The 21,014-nt window shown below is 38.3% G+C and overlaps 1 pseudogene; it reads left to right on the top strand.

The window, feature by feature from the left end:
- The first annotated feature begins 3,509 nt into the window (after positions 1 to 3,509).
- LOC148579103 (uncharacterized) lies at positions 3,510 to 5,226 on the top strand (annotated as a pseudogene).
- Positions 5,227 to 21,014: the final 15,788 nt, after the last annotated feature.

Here is a 21,014-nt window from a genome sequence, read left to right on the forward strand (position 1 = left end):
TTGATTACGGAGATGTTGCTTCTTTGACCGATGACGACATATTAAGAAAGGTATTTCCAAGCGAAGAAGATGCATACGATTTCTATCAAAAGTTGGAAAGGTTTCATGGTTTTGGAATTCGGAAGGGGGATATGTTTAAAGATGAAGGAGGGAACCTAATTCGGCGAATATTTTTTTGCAATAGAGAATGACTCAGATATAGGAAACATTACAATCGGGTGGATAGGAGGAAGCCCCATAAGCTAGAGACAAGGACCAACTGTGAGGCGAGGATATGCATATACCTTGACAGGAGCAATAACATGTGGAGGGTGAAGAAGGTTATCACGAAGCACAACCATGCGCTCACACATTAGGGTATGGTCCACCTAATTCCAAATTTTTGGTCCATGACAGAAGCGACAAAAGTTCAAATAAATAGGATGCAAGGGTGTGAAATTTCGACGTCGAAGACGATGTAGTACCCTGGCTGGCATGGCTGGAGGGTATTTGCTAGTTGGATTCCTGAAGAAGGATGCTTATTAGGCCTGACAGGATGGATACCCAACCCGATCCGCTGTGGGTAGGATTGGACGCAGAGCGGGTTTGCCTGCGGAACGGAACGGATAGGGTGCGGGTTGAATCTCAACCCTACCCGCACCTCCCATATGTATGTGTTATATATTTAAAAATGTTACATATGGGAGTTGAACCAAGAACCTTTGGTATATAAAAAAGGTTCTTAGCCACTGAACCAAGTTTATAAATTTGTAATGTTAACATATTTATTTCTATAAAACTCATTTCTCATTCAATGAGATATAAATACAACTTTAACAACCTACTTGCCCTCAATCCATTCAGATTACAAACCTTATTTCATAGCCTTTACTTCCTCAGCGGCGCAAGAACCCTAATCCTCTTCTCTCAAATCCAAATATCTCCGCACTGTGACCGCATTGCTGGCACTACTCACGTTACCCGTGTAACGACCCGATTCCCGGCAGGTTCGGATCACTGCCAGTCGTCAGGTGTTACTTCCCAGTAGCCCTATAAAACTATAGACTCGATGATACTTACTACATTTAAGCCTTTCTTACTAACGGAATTGCGCATATTAGCTTCTTAACCAGCCCGTTAGCAACAACCAAAAATATCATTAGAGATATATAATATAATATCAAATAAATACCAAACTAACAGCAAAATTAATTTAGCAACAAGATTATAGAAAACTTTTATGCATATATACATCTCAAGTTCATGGTTGTCAAACTCGCGAGTTAACTCGTAAACTCGTACGAGTTTACGAGTTTAGGTAGTGGAATCGAGTTGACTCGGACATAAACTCGTTTTTGGGTAGACTCGGGTTGACTCGGCTAGACTCGGATAAAATCGTGCAAACTCGCGAGTTTGCTAGCGAGTCAGCGATTTTAATTTCGTTGCCCATTTTCGCCAAAACGGCGTCGTTTTGGCCCAGAAAAAAAAATAAATAAAAAACCCTACAGAAGCGGCTAACCCAAACCCGCAACCTAAACCCACACCCACTAATGAAGGAGTGAACTAAAGTTCGAAACCCTAGTGACTCCCTCAACCAAACCCTCACGGCCAGCCTCACTCGTCACACCCTCCACCATCTAACGGCGGCGTTGTCTGCGTCGCCACGCAGAGACCGGACGCCAGAGTCCAGACGGACCCCTCACCTTCTCACCTCCCCTCGCCTCATCCCTCGTCCCCCACCGCTCACCCACGCAGCGTCGCAGAGCCCAGTGAAGGACCACCACGCAGAGTCGCACAGCGCCAGAGCCCACCACTAGTCCACCACGCCGTTTGCCTCCCCTCCCCTGTTCTGCCCTCGTGGGCCTTGTTCTATTTTTCTTCACTGAAGCACTGCCGATCTGCTTCAAGTGATAAAGTCTGCCCATCTCCAAGGTAATTTTGTTAAACTAATTCAAATGCTAACAATTTTGGTTGCAATTATTCAATTCTGCAAATTTATTAAGGCCCTGATCTGCGTTTGATCTGTTGAAAAAAAAATTAATGTGTGAAAAAAACTGATGCTGCTTGCCTGCTTTTGTAATCTGTACTTCATGCTTCATGCTTCAATCATGGTTAAAATGTGTGGATAGTGCTTCTGCTATATATTTTTTTTCTTTTGTTTTCTGCTTCTGTTATGTAGTTATGTTTAGTCTTTAGTTTACTGAAATTCTGAAGTCTGAATTAGTGAATTAAAACTCTCAAGTCTGAATTGTTAGTTAGTGTTACTGACTTACTGTGTTAGTTTAATTGAAAGTCTGAAGTCTGAATTGTTAGTTTAAATAAAAATGTATCTGTTGTGTGATAAAGTGGGTATTGGAATATTGGTGGTTGACTCTGGTTGCCATTGTTTTAATTTGTTTGTGATTGATGACCTCAAAGGGGGTTCATATGACAATGAGAATGGACTTTTGGGTTAACTCATAACTGGGTGGTATATTATTCCGAATCACAAAAGTATTGCTTGCTGTACTGCATTTGGAGTGATGATTATTGATTAAGTCTTATGATGCTGAAAATTTTTCATCTTTTAAACATTATTGTTGTAAGTGTAGCTGAAACTAGTGTTAGTTATGAATTTAGTTAGTGGATAATCTGAATCTGAATTTGTTGTTTGGGTTGTTGATTTTTAGGGATAAAAATACAAAATGTCTGAGAATGTTGGTTCAGGGACAGGGTCTTCGCTTCCTAGTATTCCTAGACCTACACCTGCTGTTTCTAGGAGAAAAAATGCAACTGGAAATAGAAGTGATATAGGATGGAAACATGGGATTGATGTTCAAGGCAATGGTAAAAAAGTGAAGTGTAATTATTGCTCAAAGACTATAAGCGGAGGGATTTATAGATTCAAGCATCATCTTGCCGGTACTAAAGAGGATTCAGAGCCTTGTGCTTCAGTACCTGAAGAAGTGAAGGCTGTGATATTGAAAGTCTGTGTGGAGGCTAAAGAAGCATCATTAAAGAAGAGAAGATTCGGTGATGATGAGGATTATCCTGAACAAACAGAAAAGGAGAAGGACAATTCTCAACAAAAGGGGAAAGATATTTGCAGCTTTGTCACAAAAGGAAAAGGGGCTCAAGTTCAATCAACAATAAATCAAATGATGAAGAAGGATCTAAAAGAACAATGTGATCAACAATGTGCCATATTTTTCTATACAAGTGCTATTCCTTTCAATGTTATTAAGAATCCCGAATTTTTAAAGTTTTGTGAGATGGTTGGGAGATATGGAATTGGCTACAAACCCCCCTTCTTACCATGAGTTAAGAGAAACCCAATTAAAGAAAGCAGTGAACAATGTTGATGAAATGCTTACTGAATTCAAAGCAGAGTGGAAGAGAACTGGTTGTTCAACTCAATCATGTCGGATGGATGGACTGATAAAAAAAGGCGTAGTATTTGTAATTTCTTGGTGAACAGCCCTAAAGGAACATTTTTTCTTTATTCATTGGACACTTCTGACATCTCGAAAACAACGGATAAAGTTGTCAAAATGCTAGAAGATGCAGTAGAATTTGTTGGTGAAGAGAATGTAGTCCAAATTGTTACAGATAATGCTGCTAATTATAAGGCTGCTGGAGAAAGAATGATGGAGACTAGAAAAAGTTTGTATTGGACACCATGTGCTGCACACTGCATAGATTTGATATTGGAGGATTTTGAAAAGAAGCTAAAGGTGCATGAAACAACCATAAAAAAGGGAAGAAAAATCACCACTTTTATCTACTCTCGGAGTATGCTCATTAGCATGTTGAGGAATTTTTACAAAGGGAAAGGACTTGGTTCGGCCAGGTGCCACAAGATTCGCCACTGCCTATTTGACTCTCACTTGTCTTCATGATAATAAAGGACCGTTGATGACTATGTTTACTTCTGCTGATTGGAAGACAACTAAGGTTGCATCAACGCCTGAAGGAATAAGAGTCCAAAACATGGCCTTGGATAGTAGGCTATGGAAGAATATTGTCATATGCCTCAAGGCTGCTGCTCCTCTCATTACAGTCCTTCGCTTGGTTGATTCAGATGAAAAACCAGCCATGGGTTTCATCTTTGAAGGCATGAGAAACGCCAAAGAAACAATCAGGACTAACTTCGGTTGTGTTAAAAAGAGGTAATCTTGAGTCTTGACTAATTGAAAGCTTTAATATTTGATTATCAATGTATCATGTTACCATGTTTTCTTCTTATATTCAGTTATTTATTTAATTTTCTTATTTTTATTCATTTGCATTGTTATTTTTAGTTACGAACCTATATGGGAAATTATTAATGGAAGGTGGAAAAGTCAATTGCATAGACCATTGCATGCAGCTGCGTATTATCTTAATCCTCATTATCACTATGAACCAAATTTCATGGTTGATGATGCTGACATTAAGATTGGTCTATATAGTTGTTTGAAAAAACTGGTTCCTAACCAGGAAGAAAGGAAAAAGGTTGGTCTACAGCTTCCTGACTTTCATTATGCTAGAGGCCTCTTTGGTAATGAAACTGCAAAGAGTAGTAGGAAGACCATGCTACCTGCTGAGTGGTGGAACTTCTATGGAGATAGTTGTCCAGAACTAAAGAAGTTTGCTATCCGAGTTCTAAGCTTAACTTGTAGTTCATCTGGTTGTGAGCGTAATTGGAGTGCATTTGAAATGGTAATTCCTTATTTCTTACTTCCTTAGAACTATTCATTATTTATTTTAATTTTAATTTTTGTATTTTTATTAACTATTGGCACTATATGTTTGTAGGTTCATACAAAGAGAAGAAATCGGTTGCATCAAAAGAAAATAAATGATTTAGTGTATGTGATGTATAATTTGAAGTTAAAGGGCAAGCAAATTAGAAAAACTCCAGAACTTGAATTTGATGCAGTGCATTCTGATGATGAGTGGATAACTGAGGATGTTAATGAAAATATTGCTGAAAGTGTTGAGCATTCTCACTTGCCAACGAATGACAATACTAATGATGATCCAAATAGTAATGAATTTGCTATTCCAGGTATGAATAGTAATGAATTCAACATGGGTGAGGGAGGTGAGAATGAGTTTATTGGGGATCCACAACAAAATTTAATAGAGGAAGAAGATGAACATGTGAATGATGATGAAGATTTTGTTGGCCGTGTTGAACCTGAGGCTGAAAGAAATGATGTTTCTGATGAAGATGATGATGTTGATGCCATGGAAGATGAAGATATTGGAGGATTTGAGTTTTAGAGTTTATTAGAAATTTAATTGTTGCTTTGTTGTTTTCTTTGTGTTTTGGTTATGTCTTATGAACCTTTGATTGTGTAATTGTGTGTTTTATGTTGAACTAGATAAATACTTGTGAAGGATTAAAATGTGTGATCCAAAGTACTTGTTGTAACTTAAAATTTTAGTATTAGGTTAATTTATTATGTGTTTTGATGTTGAAATTGTTAGGTTTGAATGTCTATATCTGAGTAAATATATATATATATATATATATATTTTTTTTTTAAAAATGTATAACAGGTAAACTCGTACGAGTCTACGAGTCGAGTCTACGAGTCGAGTCTAGGCCAGCTCCACGAGTTTACCTAGACTCGCGAGTTTGACAACCTTGCTCAAGTTAGTTCATACAAACTTGACATATATATATATATATATATATATATATATATATATATATATATATATATATATGCATGAGAGTTTTCTGTATGTAGACAAACTGACAACTTCTCAGATACCTGGTTCATATAGAAAACTCCTAAGCTGGTATCCAGGCTAACAGTAGAAAATAACAAACTCCATCCCTTGAAAAGCTATAAAAGTGAGGGAAAGAAGATTCTAAGGAAACAATGACCATATACAGACAAACATATATCTGACAACTTCCTAGATACCTGGTTCATATAGAAAACCCCTAGGCTGGTATCCAGGCTAATGGAAAAAAATAACAAGCTCCATCCCTCGAAAAGCAATAAAAGTGAGGGAAAGAAGATTCTAAGGAAACAAAGACCATCTATTCTATATCACACCATTGTTGAGGCACAAGTCTGCAAAACATCCTCTCAGGACTAGTCTCAAGCACCTTTTGTAGGGTCTGAAAACACAAACTCCTCTGGTACCTCTCTGAATAGAACTCCAGCGGTGACAGACAATTCGAGATCCTCCATCTGGGGGGAAAGGAAAAGGAAGGAGTGAGAACCTATATGGTTCCCAGTAAGGTGACACCATAAAAACACATCTCTCTTGTGAAACCTAGAGCTCTGGCTCTATCGTAACGACTTGTTTGCTAAATTTCTCGGCTATTTTTGTATCACAGGCTCTGACATAACTCTATCTTGGCATCTTCCGTTGGGGGTTAATACCGCTCCTTATGCTATTCTCTATGGCTATTTTCTAGTTTTACTACCTTAACCCAAGCTTTGGAGAAAATGTAATTATACAACTTTAAAACACAAACAAGAATCAGAGAATAGAGAATTAACAAGAAGCAGATAACACGTAGCAGAAAGAATGAACAGTAAACAATCGCAATCAAATACGCAAACAATTTATGATGCATGTCTGTTCCTAGTACAGGCCATGAGCTCATGCGTTGGTTGTCTACCCGCAACCCGACGTTACTCGGGGTGAACCCCAAATATGGTCTCTTTACCGTGTCAGTTAGGCACAATTATCATCATGGGCGAACCCATGTCAATTAGGATATCTTGGCATTACGGTAAGAGACAGGCTATCAATTAGGCGAACATTCCTGCATTAGCAATCTTAGAATATCAGTATATCAGTTAGGCGGGTACTTTTGCATTAACAATTTGGCACAAGGCCTATTCAATATACAATTCTCAACTTTTATTTCATTCATTGTTCCTTATTTTCTTTTCTTTTCTTTATGCCTCCACATCACCATTTACTTACACGTACCTCCGCATCACCGTTTTATTATACGTACCTCCGTATCACCGTTTTATTATACGTACCTCCGCATCACCTTTTAACTTTAAACCTTCCTAGGGACAACTTACATTCTTATTCATTTTCCAAACTTGTTTAGCCTAATACCTTTTTGGCGATCATTTTTCTATTTGATAATTAATATAACAAACGGACTCAGATTCATGCAAACTTGATGTCCACGAGTTTGTATTGAACTCAAGTTTCTAAAGAACTAAAAATCATATTTTTCTGAGCAGTCTAATGCTAGATATTGAAGAAAAACTAAGACTGTTGTTCTAGATTTTTGGAACAGCACCTTGCTATCTTGTTATGTAGTTTTTATGTTGTGAAAGCTTATGCACGGACTATCTCTCTTGGTAAGGTCATTCTAGAGATCTTAATATTTAATTTGAATTAGGTTTTACTGCATTTGGATTAGAATTGAATTTTATACAAAGTTTTTAAATTCTGCTACTGCATTTATAAGGATTCAGAAAAACAGCAAACAGCAGTGTTTTTGTAAAATCCATAATAATTTCAATTATAATTCGTTGCTTCTAAATTTTGGTGAGATTACACTTAACACCCCTAAGTTTTAGAATCCACAAGTTTTAGGTTCATATCACTTCATTTGATAAATTAATTGTCAATTGGAAATGGTGCCCTGTTTTCATAAATCAGTTCAGAATTCCAGCAAGCAATTCAGCTTCCAAGTGACTTAATTAAGTATACAAAATAGATATGGACATGAAATTTGTACTCACTTAAAATATACTAATAGATCTTTAAAATCCTTTTGGAAGCAACTTAAAATTCTAAATAAATCAAAAGTTAGAGGCTGAAAGTTGGTACTACAGAACCAGAAAATCATAAAATTCTACAACAATCACTAAACTTCAAAAGTTTATATCTTCCAAACCACTTTGCCAAATTTTCTGAAATTTTTATGGAGTAATCTTGACGTCTTTAAATTTGATAGAAAAATAATTTGGATCGAAAATCACGTCTATATTGCTCCCAGTTTTTATTTTAAGTTTCTGTCCAAAATTCTGCAGAATTTCTACAGCATAGGTACCTAAGTTTGTAAACACTAACCTGCTTTCCTAAAACCTTAACCATTATACATCATTGATCCTAATTCATTTAGATCATCTCTTCTTGTTTCAAATATATTACAGCTCCAAGAGCCTCAATTCCATATATTCCAAAAATTTACACCATCGGTACCATATTATTACACCTTAACAATATCAAACTCTGCACTATACTCAGCAACAATTACCCAACAAATTCATGATACACTAGCAAAATTGTAGCAAGCTATTGCAACATCAAATTTATGACTCCTCTACAAAATTGCAGTAGCAATTACTACACAATCATATGGAATCAACATCAACAATAAAATCACAACTATCAGCTTCACATATATCGGATCTAATCACCTAACCCCTTACCTCTTTTGATGCTCAAGAACACAATTCCTACTCTCTTGTTTTCTTGAATCAGGAACCCTTTGTAGGTGGCGATTCTTGAGAAATTCGATCAGTCTAGTAAGAAATGGAGCACAATAAAAGTTAGATTTTTGGATTGGGAAAAAAGAAGAAAGAACAGAGGTTACTGGGTCATACCCAGTAGTGAAACTATGAAGAAATCAGATGGGGAAGAGGATGAAGCTCCCTCCCTAGTTTTGGTCAGCACCTTCCATGGTCTTTCTCATCTTTTCCTCGGTGATAGTGCGATGGAGATGATGAAGAAATCCATTCTTACTCTCTCCTTCTCCTCCTTTGTCCGTCGCTGGTTCTCTCTCTCTCTCTCTCTCTCTCTCTCTCTCTCTCTTCCCTCACTGGTTCTTGTATGATATAAGGAAGGATGAGAATCTTGTGGCTCTTTGAATAAAAGAAGGGAGGTGAGAAGAGCTTGTGGTGAAGAGCTTTGCTGTTTTCTCCTCCTTATAACACAGACAAGAAATTAAATGCAAGCGGTGGAACCATGGTTGCTCCTTTGGTTTGGCTCAGTGCTGAGATGCAAAAGAGTGGAGGGAATTAATCAGGGTAAGCTTTTCTTGGTTTATGGCTTGTGATTCTGCTGAACCAAGGGAAAGGAAATGGAATTGTGGGTTAATCTTGGTTTATCAAATAACCAAGAGCATTTGATAACTCAATCAGGTGCAGTCTTAAACTAACTATTCTAATGATATATCTATTCTTTTCACTTATCAAGTCTAAATCTGCCTTATTATTTTATGATGAGGTGATTCTCAGATATTTATCGAATTTCTCATCACATATTTTTTTAGAATAACTCTGTGGAGAATCGGGGTGTTATAACCCGCGTCTACCTCAACTCGCGTCAACGGCCATGTTGCAGTCTCTCGTCACTCTCGTCGCCAGCTTGCTCGCAAAGCACGTTCTTTGTTCAACTTGCCCGCGTCGCGTCGCCGGCTCTACTGCTCCCTACCCTGTGCTTAGTTCCTCTGTTCAATGCCTGCTCCTCGTGCTGAAACTCTTAAAGTATGTTCATCCGCCTTTAAAACTGAAACTCGGTTATTATTTAATTTGATTTTTTTAATTTTATTTTAATTAGATATGTATCTGTATGTGCACAATGTGCATATGTGTTTCAGTGTTCGTGTGCTTTAACAAAATAATAATTAGATTTAATTAAAACATGATCTTCAATGGATAACCTTTTTCCTAATATTGTGATAAATTTATCCATAGTTCTGATTTGTTCATTCATTGGTTTAATTAACATACATTAGTGAGGATATTTGGGGAAGGGTTCTTGACTAAGAATTAAGAATCTCATATAAAGGTGATGAAAAGTTTAATGCAAAGTGGAAGTGAATAGGAAATGGGACATAACATTTATAGAATTATTATTTGTGATAGTGAGTTTGGTAAATGTGAACTTAAAGCATAACTTATAAAAATATGAGCTATCGTTTGGCTCCTTTTCTATTTTATTTTATTAAAGTATATATGAAATAAAAAAAGGACGATGACTTTTTAGGTGAATCAAGCAGCTTAGGAATGAGGAATTCAATTATGTTGCAGAAGGCTTCTTCATTGGTTTAGTTATTACTATGTTAGCTTTTTCATTGCAGAATGATGAGATGAATTTTCTGCTAGTAAATAATTTTATAAAAATAATCACGTTGTAGGTATAGTTTCTAAACTAACATAGAATCCTTTCGTGCAAAAGTTTTGGTTGTCACAAGTAACAAAACCCAATAAAATTTATAACTGAAGTATTTAAACTTCGGGTCGTCTCTCAAGGAATTGCAGGAAAGTATGATTTACTATTGGTTATGGAAAAGTATCTTTTTGGGTTTTTGAAATAAGGAACAAGAAAATAAATTGGCAAGAAAGTAAATTAATTATCATAAAAACCATTGCAAGGTATAAGAACTGGAAATCCCATCCTAGTTATCCTTATCAATTGTAATGAGAATTGTTTATTGCTCCCACTTAGTTAACCCTTACTAAATAAAGGAAAGTCAAGTGGACCAATTAATGGGATTCCTCAAGTCCTAGTCAACTCCTGAGGAAAGACTAGCTTTAGAGGGATCCAAATCAATCAGCAAATTCTAATTTTCAATCAACAACTAAGTTTGATAACTCAAGTGTCACCAATTACTCAACCAAAGCAAAGGGAGAGAAATCTAAATTAAATTAAAAGCATCAATAACATGAAATTGAAGAAAGCAATCTTAAATCTGAAATACCTCAAATTGTATTAAATAGAAAATCAAATTAACATGGAGTTCATAAACCAATATTGAGAAAATAAATAAATTAAAGTAATAGAATGAATAAAAGTAGAAGAGAAATTAAACTAAAGGAACATTGAACTTGGAATTGAGGAGAAACAATCCTAAAACTAAGAGAAATCCTAAATCCTAAAACCTAGAGAGAGGAGAGAGCCTCTCTCTCTAGAAAACTACATCTAAAACCTAAGATTTGTGTATATTGAATGAATGATTGATGAATGATTGATTCCTTCATTCTCCAGCCTCTATTCTGTGTTTTCAGGCTTGGATTTAGGCCGAGAAGGAGCCCAGAAATCGCTGGGGGTGACTTCTGCAACTTTCTGCACGTGGCGTCTGTCACGCGTGCACGTAGGTCACGCGTGCGCGTCATTTGGAGATTTTTCTTGTTACGCGTATGCATCAGTCATGCGTACGCGTCGCTGCCATTTCCTTCAAAACTTCATTTCGCGCGTTCCTTCCACTTTTGCATGTTTCCTTTCTGTCCTCTAAGCCATTCCTGTCCTATAAAGCCTGAAAATACTTGACACACAGATCACGACATTGAATGGTAATAAAGGATAATTAAAATTAACATTTTTAAGGCATAGAAAACATGTTTTCACATATATCACAGAATAAGGAAGGAATTGTAAAACCATGCAAATTATATGAATAAGTGAGCAAAGACTTGATAAAAGCCACTCAATTGAGCACAAGATAAATCATAAAATAGTGGTTTATCAACATCTTCACACTTAAACATTAGCATGTCCTCATGCTAACTTCAAGAGAAACTGAAAAAGAGTGAAGGTAGAATGGTGGAATCTATGCAATGCAATCTATCTAAATGCAAGCTACCTAAATGAATCATGCAATTCTAGTTACTATCCACCTAGATATATAAAGCTTACATGTGGTTAATTTGAGTCAAATTTTTCAAGGAAACATATATGCACAGCCAAGGGCTAAATCATATTAAAACACATTCACAATTGAGTTGGGTTAATCAAAAGAATTCACAAACTTGCAGGAATAACAATTATTAAACATGGATATATGGAAATGAGCTATTGAACCCTCACTGGATTTGTATATACACTCTAATCACTCAGTGTTTGGGGTTAATCACTCTACTCTTCTCTAGTCATGCTTTCTAAAACTTTGTTCTTCATCTAACCAATCAACAAATATTTAATGTACACATGCAAACATCATGAGGTCTTTTCAAGGTTGTAATAGGGTTAAGGCAAAGGTGAGGGTATATATATATATATATGGCCAAGTAAGCTATAAATTGAATCCTTGATTAGTCTAAAATCTCACCTAACATATGCATACTCTTATACAATTCATAAATTATGCCTAGCTACCCAATTTTTCCACTTTTGTATCACATACTCATGTATCAAATTATTTCCAATCTCATCACATGTGCATTGATCTTTTTACTAAACTCATTATTGGGATAATTTTGTCCTCTAAGCTTATTTATTTAATTATAGGAATTTTTTATTTTTTTATTTTTTTTGAAAAAGTAAATATAACTTATCAATGCATATGGATTTCCAAATTTTCTGGTTTTACATGAGTAGGTACCCAAATTCCTATTTATCATAATACATTCCCTATCAACCCAAGTTCCCACGGTTCCCCACACTTAGTTGATACACAATCTCTATCTTAAGCTAACCAAAGATTCAATTTGGGGTATTTAATTTGTTTTTCTGCTTAAAGCTAGTGATGTGGTTATAAGACAGAAGGGGATTAAAAGGCTCAAAGTGGCTAACAAGGGTGACTTAAAAGGGTAGGCTTATTTGGGATAAGTGAGCAAAAACAAGTAATGGCCTCAATCATATGCAAGCATGTAAATACATTCTATATTGGACATATAGAATGGAACAAAGTAAAAGATTACAATGATAGTGAAGAAACACACAGGAATGCAAACTATGGTTAAATAATGTAACCATGTAATTAAGCTTAAAAAACTCACGGGTTGTGTGTTCTTTGGCTCAGAAACCATATATCAGTCATGTATATCATGCAAGTAGGGATAAAGAGTTTCAACTCTAATCAATGTGAATGTTTGAATGGCTTTTATAAAAATAAATATATTCCTTGAAAAATGTCATCAATTTACCAACATTTATTACTATATATCATAAGCTAAGTGGATTGTTGTGATTATGAAAAACTAAAAATTTCTAGTTTACTCTCTATTTTCAATTAAACCAAATTCTCATATGCTAAAAAGGGTAAACTAAACTTAATAATCCATATTTTCTATATCACAACTAATAAGCTAAGAGTGCAAATCAAGCTAAATATCTAAGATATATACAGCCCAAAGTGCAAAATGTAATAAAGTAGAAATAAACAGAAATACAGTAAAAGAAAATATGCAAGTACTGAAAGGAAATAAGATAAAATAAAATAAAAATACAAAAAAATGAAACAAAATAGGATGAAAAAGGGTATGAAAGTAGTTCACCAAAATAAGATTCGCCAAAGATGGCGACCTCCCCACACTTATATAATAGCATCGTCCTCGATGCTCAGTCAGGCTGGGTGTGAAGTGTCGTCACCTCCGGAAGGGTGTGCGGATGCTGTCTCTATGGGCTCTGGCAATGAAGGTGCCTGTGGCTCTGCCTGTATAAGGGCATGTGGATCTGCTGGCTGTGTCTGCTGAGGCTCCTCATGTTGGGGCGCTGCCTGCTGGTGCTCTGCCTACTGGGATCCTGCCTGCTCATCCTCTGCTCGTGCATCCTCCTCATGCTCATCCGCCTCCTCCTCAGATGGCTTCGATGGTGTGTCAGGCTTGGAGGGGATGTCAGTGTGTCCCGACTGGATCATCAGCTTCAAATGCTCATAGCGTCACTTACTGCGATGCTCCATCCGGTCCAGGCGCTCAAATAGTCGGTGCACAAGGTGGTAGATGGGCTGGAAAGCAGGTGAGGGTGCTGTGGGTGTGGGTGGTGCAGCAGGTGCTGAAGGGGCAGCAAAGAATGTGGCTGCGTCAGCGGATGCAGTAAGAGAGGGTGGTCTGTAGCCCAGAGCCTCGAACTTCCTGCCGTATGGGATGATCTTCTTGCAGTCGACGGCTGGTGGCTTCTCATCCTCAGGCTCCCAGGGTACCTCAGCTCGGCGGCCCAACTGGGTAATCAGATATGGGAAAGGCAGAGTGCCTCGGACATGAATCCTGGACATGTATTGACGTATAAATCGGGGAAGGTACAGGTCCTTGCCTTCCATCACGCACCAGATGAGAGTAATCATGGCAGCTGGCACCTCAGTCTCGTGAGTGCTCGGCATAACATAGTTGCTCAGAATTTGTTGCCATAGCCGAGCCTCATCATTTAGAAAAATAATTTTTATGCCTTTTGGGTTCACTGTCAACTTACCCATAACCCATGGGACAGCTGGATCAATGGCTATGGTGCGCTTCACTGCCTCCCAATCAAAACTCATAAACCTCATAGCTTCCTCAGCCTGCTGATAGCCATCTGGCTGATCCGATTTAGGCTGGAAATGGAGGATATCCTCAATGGCCTCCTCAGTAACTAAAATCTGTTTTCCTCTGAGCTGGACTGCATCCAGGGTCATTTTATAATAGTTGCAGTAGAATTCCCGGACCCAGGATGCATTAACCTCAGTCAAATTCCTTTCCAGAAAGAACCAGTCTCTTTGTTTGATCTGCTCAGTGGTGTACTATTGTAATTCAGCTGGAATTTTGAGGTTCGTTTCCAAATATAGGTGCCTTTTTGTCCCAAAGACCTCATATTTCGGTTCACAATAGCGATTTGCGAACTTGACTGGATCAGTTGCAGGCACTAATTGATATGCTTTTTCCTACGAAGTAAAATTCTTCTCACGCCAGGAATCATCATGCAGAATATCTGTTAGAGCCATAGATGATTGGCCTCGTTTCCTTTTACCCGTGGTGGCTTTAGCCTTTCCCTTTTCTTTTGGGTCGAACATCCTGAAAAACAGAAAATTCAGGGTATAATTTATCAACTTAAAGCAGAAAAATAGGAAGGCAAATATGATTCAAGCAATATAAGCATAGATGGGCAAAATAGGAATGAAAGCCAAAGCATGAAGTGAGTCAGAAATATATAGAATGTTGGACTGAATGCAAGATAAAATTCATAGAATTCAATTAAAAATCACAATCCAAAAACTATAAGATGCAGAATGCTTATTTGTCAGGAAAAAACAATAAACATGCCTTGAAAGGGGTTGAAAGCAGTTAGTTTAAAATTAAGAGAGAAGTTAGAAAGTTAATGAAGTCAAGAGTTAAAAAGGGAAGTTAAAGTTAGTGGCATGGTATTGTGGTTCCTAGCTAACAGAAATGCACAAACTTGAAGAACAAACAACTCACATTCAAGCAGAGAATGCAGATTATTGATGATAAATAAGAAAATAAAAGAAGCACGAAAAGGATTACGAAACATCAATAATGCAATTGAAGTTGGAAGGGAACCAAAAGAGATAGTGAATGCTAGCCCAGCATGTCATGAGGTGACTTTGGGTTAAACCAATTAAAGCACAACGGAAAAGTACCAAAGGCAAGTCATGAATGGCAATTAAGTAAAACCGTTTCTGAGAAAAATTGGGCAGCATTCCGGCAGTAAAAGGAACGTTCCCGAAAAATCAAACAGCATAATAATGCAAGTAGCAGCAATTGTCAAATAGAATTAGCAGTTTATATGAGTCTAAGAACAAGATATATCAAACTAGCAAGTAAAATGGCATTGAGCAGAATTTTCAATCAAGATAGTCTCAAGGTAGTTATGTGCAAGTAGCATGTGATATGAATGCAGAGCAATAATTGCAATCAGCAGGAATGAATACAGCTTATATGAATTGATGGTATGAAGCAGAATTTTATCAAATAGCCATGAAACAGTGAAACAGCAACAATAACAGCCAACCAATAGTGAAAAGTAGAAAATTCAAACAGTAGGTATGGAGCAATTATCAGACTTAGTATCCTCTAACCACATCCTAGCTACCTAACCACCTAGAATCCACTACAAACATGCATATCTAACTAACCTAAATTGAACATAATTGAAATATGTAAACTGACTGACTTGAATCGGAAAAGAAATTGGAGTGCAGTGAAACCTGGGGGGTGCAGCTATAGAAATAGAAATGAAGAGGAGAGAGGGGTGTACGGCGGGGCTGGTGGTAGCGGCAGCGGCGGCGCTGGGGTGGAGCGGCGGTGCTGTGGTTGGTGGCAGTGGGGAAGGAGAAGAAGATAGGGTAGAGAGAGGGAAGGGGTGACGGTGGCGGCGGGGAGCTGTGTCGGACGCGGCGGGGTTTTGGGGTCGGCGGGGGCAGGGGTGAGAAGAGAGAGAAGGAGAAGAAAAGAGGGAAGAGGGGAGAGTGAGGGCGGCGGTCAGGGTTGCGGTACGGTGGCACTGTGGTGTTGGCAGTGGGTTGTGGCGGCTGTGGAGGAAAGGGAGGGCAGAAGAAGAGGGTATGGAACGTTGGGGAAAGGAGGAGGAAATGGGCACGCGAGGGTTAGGGTTTTCGCGTCAGGGGGGTTAGTGAATTTAAATCCACGCGTACGTGTGGGTCACGCGTGCGCGTTGATGAGGTAAAATTGAAACGATGCGAAAGCGTGAAGAGGGGTAGGTGGAGATGATGCGTACGCGTGAGGCACGGGTACGCGTCGCCGAGAATCGTGATAAACGCACGACTTCAGCATTGTTTTTGCGCAACTCTCTGTTTCAATGGAGGGGGCAAAAATCTTCATGCGACGCGTACGCGTCGAACACGCCCACGCGTGGTGTGTGTAAATGAAAATGACGCGTGCGCGTCCACGCACGCGTCATGGAAGCACATGCGTGGGCCTATTTGTGCCTATCGCACACCAGCCGCACGATTTCAGCCCAACTTTCTAGGCGTTGGATGAGGACGCCGCACGATTTCGCGCACGCGTGGTGTGGGGTTTTTTTTTTTTTGAAAGAATGTAGAATGCAGAATGCATATGCTAATGCAGACATTATGAATGACAATTAGAGAAAACAGAATAAAATAAAACTAAGAATAAAACATAACAAAATAAAACTAAGATTGAAAAAGGAACGATCATACCATGGTGGGTTGTCTCCCACCTAGCACTTTTAGTTAAAGTCCTTAAGTTGGTCATTTGGTGTGCTCCTTTTTATGGTGGCTTATGCTTGAACTCATCCAGAAATCTCCACCAATGTTTGCAATTCCAATGGCCTCCGGGGTCCCAAACTAGGCACGTAAAGCCTTCGAGCAAGTTAAAGCGGGTGATCAGGCTCCAGGATTGTTGATTATCATAACGAATTCCAGGATCCCAAACCTTGCTTTTGTACCCGTCTTCGCTTTTATCTACATTGTTCCAACCGGACGGTACACAACCTGAATTTCCACTGAGACACCCAAACATCTTCTGAAACCCATTCAATCGAGCTCTATACCAATCCTTGCACTTCCATTTGGAGCGCGGAACCGTATTGAACCTTGCATGCCAACTTCTATTACTAACCATCTTCCTCTTACTCTTAAAGCCACAAAGAGCTCTAAGCTGGCCATCGGTTTCAAGCAAACCATATTCAAGTGGAAAGGTGAAGATAAAGGCTAAGAATTTTACCCACTTGAAGTTTGTATTGGGTGGTAATGGCCTCGGGAGAGGTGTTTTCAGTGGTCTTTCAAGCTCCACTCCCTTGTACTCTTCTGTGAATTCTTCCACTTCCCTACAAACTTCTTCAACTGCAACCACGTCTTGATCAAAGTCTTCGATTTCTTCCCCATCACTCAAGTCATAAGTTGGAGGTTGAGAAAAATCTACCTCTACATCATCTTCATATTCACTTGGAGAAGGTTCTTCAAGCTCAAAGAGTTCAATTGCGGATGCAAGTTCATCATTAGGAGAGCTTGATTCATGATCATCATTACCAAGGAAACTTGCTTCTTGATCTGTTCCGTCCAGTTCTTCACAAGGTACATGCCTTGGGGGTTGTGCATTATCCTCCTTAGCATCAATTGCAAATTTCTTGGCGGAATTCTCTACAACTCTTGATTCCCATGGAGGTTCAGCGTCTCCTAAGTCTTCAACCAATTCTTCTTCTTCGATAATTCTTGCTTCCTCCACTTGTTCCAATACAAAGTCATGCTCCTTACTGTCCACCAGAGTTTCTGGTGCCTCCTTCGTGCTACGTTTTTCATGAGATTCTCCACATGATGCCATGGGAGTTCCTTGAGTGTTTGAACGTCGGGAAGCTAATTTATTTATCGCTTGCTCCAGTTGATGAAGGGTTGTATGAAATTTATCCACGGTTTCCTTGAGACGATCCTATGATTCTTGGGTCGATGGATATGGACATGGTGCATATGGAAGTGGTGATTCTTGGGAGTAATTGAATTGGAATTGGGGTGGATAAGGGTTAGGGTCATATGGAGGTGAATGGTTGTGGGTGGCTTGGGAGTATGGTGGTTCAAAGCTATGTTGAGGAGGTGGTTCATAGGCATATGATAGGGCTTGTTGGTAACTACACAGGGATCCACCATATCTATCATCTTGGTACGCACCTCGGAATGGCTCTTGATCATAGTAATTTGGTGGAGGTTGGTTGTCATGAAAAGGTCCACCAAAACTATTGTCTTGGCATGCATCGTAGAATGGTCGTTGCCCATGGTACCTTGGAAAGTGTTGTTGCCAAAAGGGTTGATCAGATCCTCGTGGCTCCTTCCATCTTTGATTGTTTTGACCTTGATGCATGTTCCTGTTATAGCTTCCATTCCTTACAACAACATTGGAACCAAACTTAAAGCCAGAGGGGTGAGAACTCATAGTAGCTAATAAAAATAAAAATTAAAAACAAAAATAAGAACAAAAACAAATAAACAAGCAAAAGAAAATATTTACAATAACCAATAATAAGGCACACAATTGCAAATTCCCGGCAACGACACCATTTTGACGAGATGAATTTTCTGTTAGTAAAGAATTTTATAAAAATAATTACGTTGTAGGTATAGTTTCTAAACTAACAGAGAATCCTTTCGTGCAAAAGACACATAACTGGGTGAACCTTTTCAGATTGTGACTTAGCTTTGCTAAAGTCCCCAGTTAGAGGTGTCCAGAGTTCTTAAGCACACTCTTTTTGCTTTGGACCACGACTTTAACCGCTCAGTCTCAAGTTTTTCACTTGACACCTTCACGCCACAAGCACATGGTTAGGGACAACTTGGTTTAACCGCTTAGGCCAGGATTTTATTCCTTTAAGCCCTCCTATCCATTAATGCTCAAAGCCTTGGATCCTTTTTACCCTTGCCTTTTGGTTTAAAGGGCTATTGGCTTTTTCTGCTTGCTTTTTCTTTTTCTTTCTTTTTTCTTTTATTTTTCGCCATTTTTTTCGCAAGCTTTGTATTCACTGCTTTTTCTTGCTTCAAAAATCAATTTTATGATTTTTCAGATTATCAATAACATTTCTCCTTTTTCATTATTCTTTCAAGAGCCAACAAATTTAACATTCATAAACTTCACTATAAAAAATTATGCACTGTTCAAGCATTCATTCAGAAGACAAAAAGTATTGTCACCATATATAAATAATTTGAATTTTTCTTATTAAGAACTCGAAAATAAAACTGCTTCCTTATTATAAGAAATCTGCTATTTTATTCATGTTTAATGATGATGAGAAAACTAAATTATAGCTTACTTGGAGATAATAAAAAAATAAAAAAATAAAAAAATAAAGATACTAATTACTATTATTCATGTGACTCCTAAGGTAGATCTCTAATAGCAAAAGTTATCACAGAGTTAAGATTAGGACTCAATAACCTTTATTTTGGGAGATGGATGCTCCTTCAATCTGTGGGGTGTCTGGCCCTTTAAGAGACAGCTTCTGGTGCTTCAGCTCCTGTAGCTCACGCCCTTGCTTCGCTTGTTCCTTCAGCAGTTTGCAGAGCATGCTATTTTGAACTTGCCGTTCTTCTTTCAGTTGATCTATAGCTTCTTGCAGCATGGTGACAGATGCTTCTAGGTGGGTCCAATAGTTAATCTGAGGGATTTCTGGGAGGAATTCTTGTGCCCTCCTTTTGATGGAATTATCTTGCACTTGTTGTCCTTCCATTGACTTTTTGGTGATTGGGTGCTCGACTGAGATATACTCATCCACTCCCATATTTATCCCAGCATCTTTACATAGCAGAGAGATTAAGCTTGGGTAAGCTAATTTGGCATCAGTGGAGTTCTTGTTTGCAATTGTATAAAGCTCACAAGAAATCAGATGATGAATCTCCACTTCGTTTCCCAGCATAATGCAGTGGATCATCACTGCTCTTTTGACAGTGACTTCAGAGCGGTTGCTGGTGGGCAGTATAGAACGCCCAATGAAGTCCAGCCAGCCCCTAGCAACTGGTTTGAGATCTCTTCTCTTGAGTTGATTCGGGACACCTTTTGTGTTGGTTATCCACTTGGTTCCAGGGATGCATATGTCCTCTAGAATTTGGTCCAAGCGCTTATCAAATCTCACCATTCTCCTATTAAAGAATTCTGGATCATCTTATAGTTGAGGCAGCTTGAAGACCTCTCTTATTTTGTCCAGGTGGAAGTAAATAATCTTCTCTTTGACCATAGTTCGAAAGGTATAGAAGGCGGTTCCAGTCATTCTCTGCTTATCTGTTTGCCACAGATTTGAGTAGAATTCCTGAACCATGTTTCTTCCCACCTTTGTCTCAGGATTAGCTAGAATTTCCCAGCCCCTGTTTCGAATCTGCTCTTGGATCTCCAGATATTCGTCTTCTTTCAGATCGAATTTAACTTCCGGAATCACTGACCTTAGACCCATTATTTTGTGGTAATGGTCTGCCTGTTCTTTGGTTGAGAACCTCTCTTTCTTGCCTCTTAAAGTGGTTTGTTTTCCCTTAGGAGCCATGATCTTAGAGAATCTTAGCTCAGTGATCACGAAAAACACACCAATCTTAGAGGTTTGCTTGTCCTCAAGCAAAAGAAAGGAAATGAGAGGAATAGAGGGAGAGTCAAATTCGAGTTATGGAGGAGAGGGAGAGTCAAATTCGAGTTATGGAGGAGAGGGAGAGGCCGAGTGTGAATTTATAAGGGAGGGGGTGGGTTCAAAAATTTTGAAAAAGATATGATAGAAGATATGATTTGTAAAAGATAAATATGATATTAAAAAGATGAAATTTTAAAATTGAAAAGATATGAGAGATTTGAAAAAGATAAATCTAAATTTGAAAAGATAGTATGATGAGTTGAAAAAGATTTGAGAAGAAATTAAAAAGATAGATGAGTTTTGAAAAAGATTTAAAAAGAAAATGAAGAAGATTTGAG

This window comes from Arachis ipaensis, chromosome B10, assembly GCF_059453495.1.
Source record: "Arachis ipaensis isolate K30076 ecotype BB chromosome B10, ASM5945349v1, whole genome shotgun sequence".
Classification (NCBI taxonomy): Eukaryota; Viridiplantae; Streptophyta; class Magnoliopsida; order Fabales; family Fabaceae; genus Arachis; species Arachis ipaensis.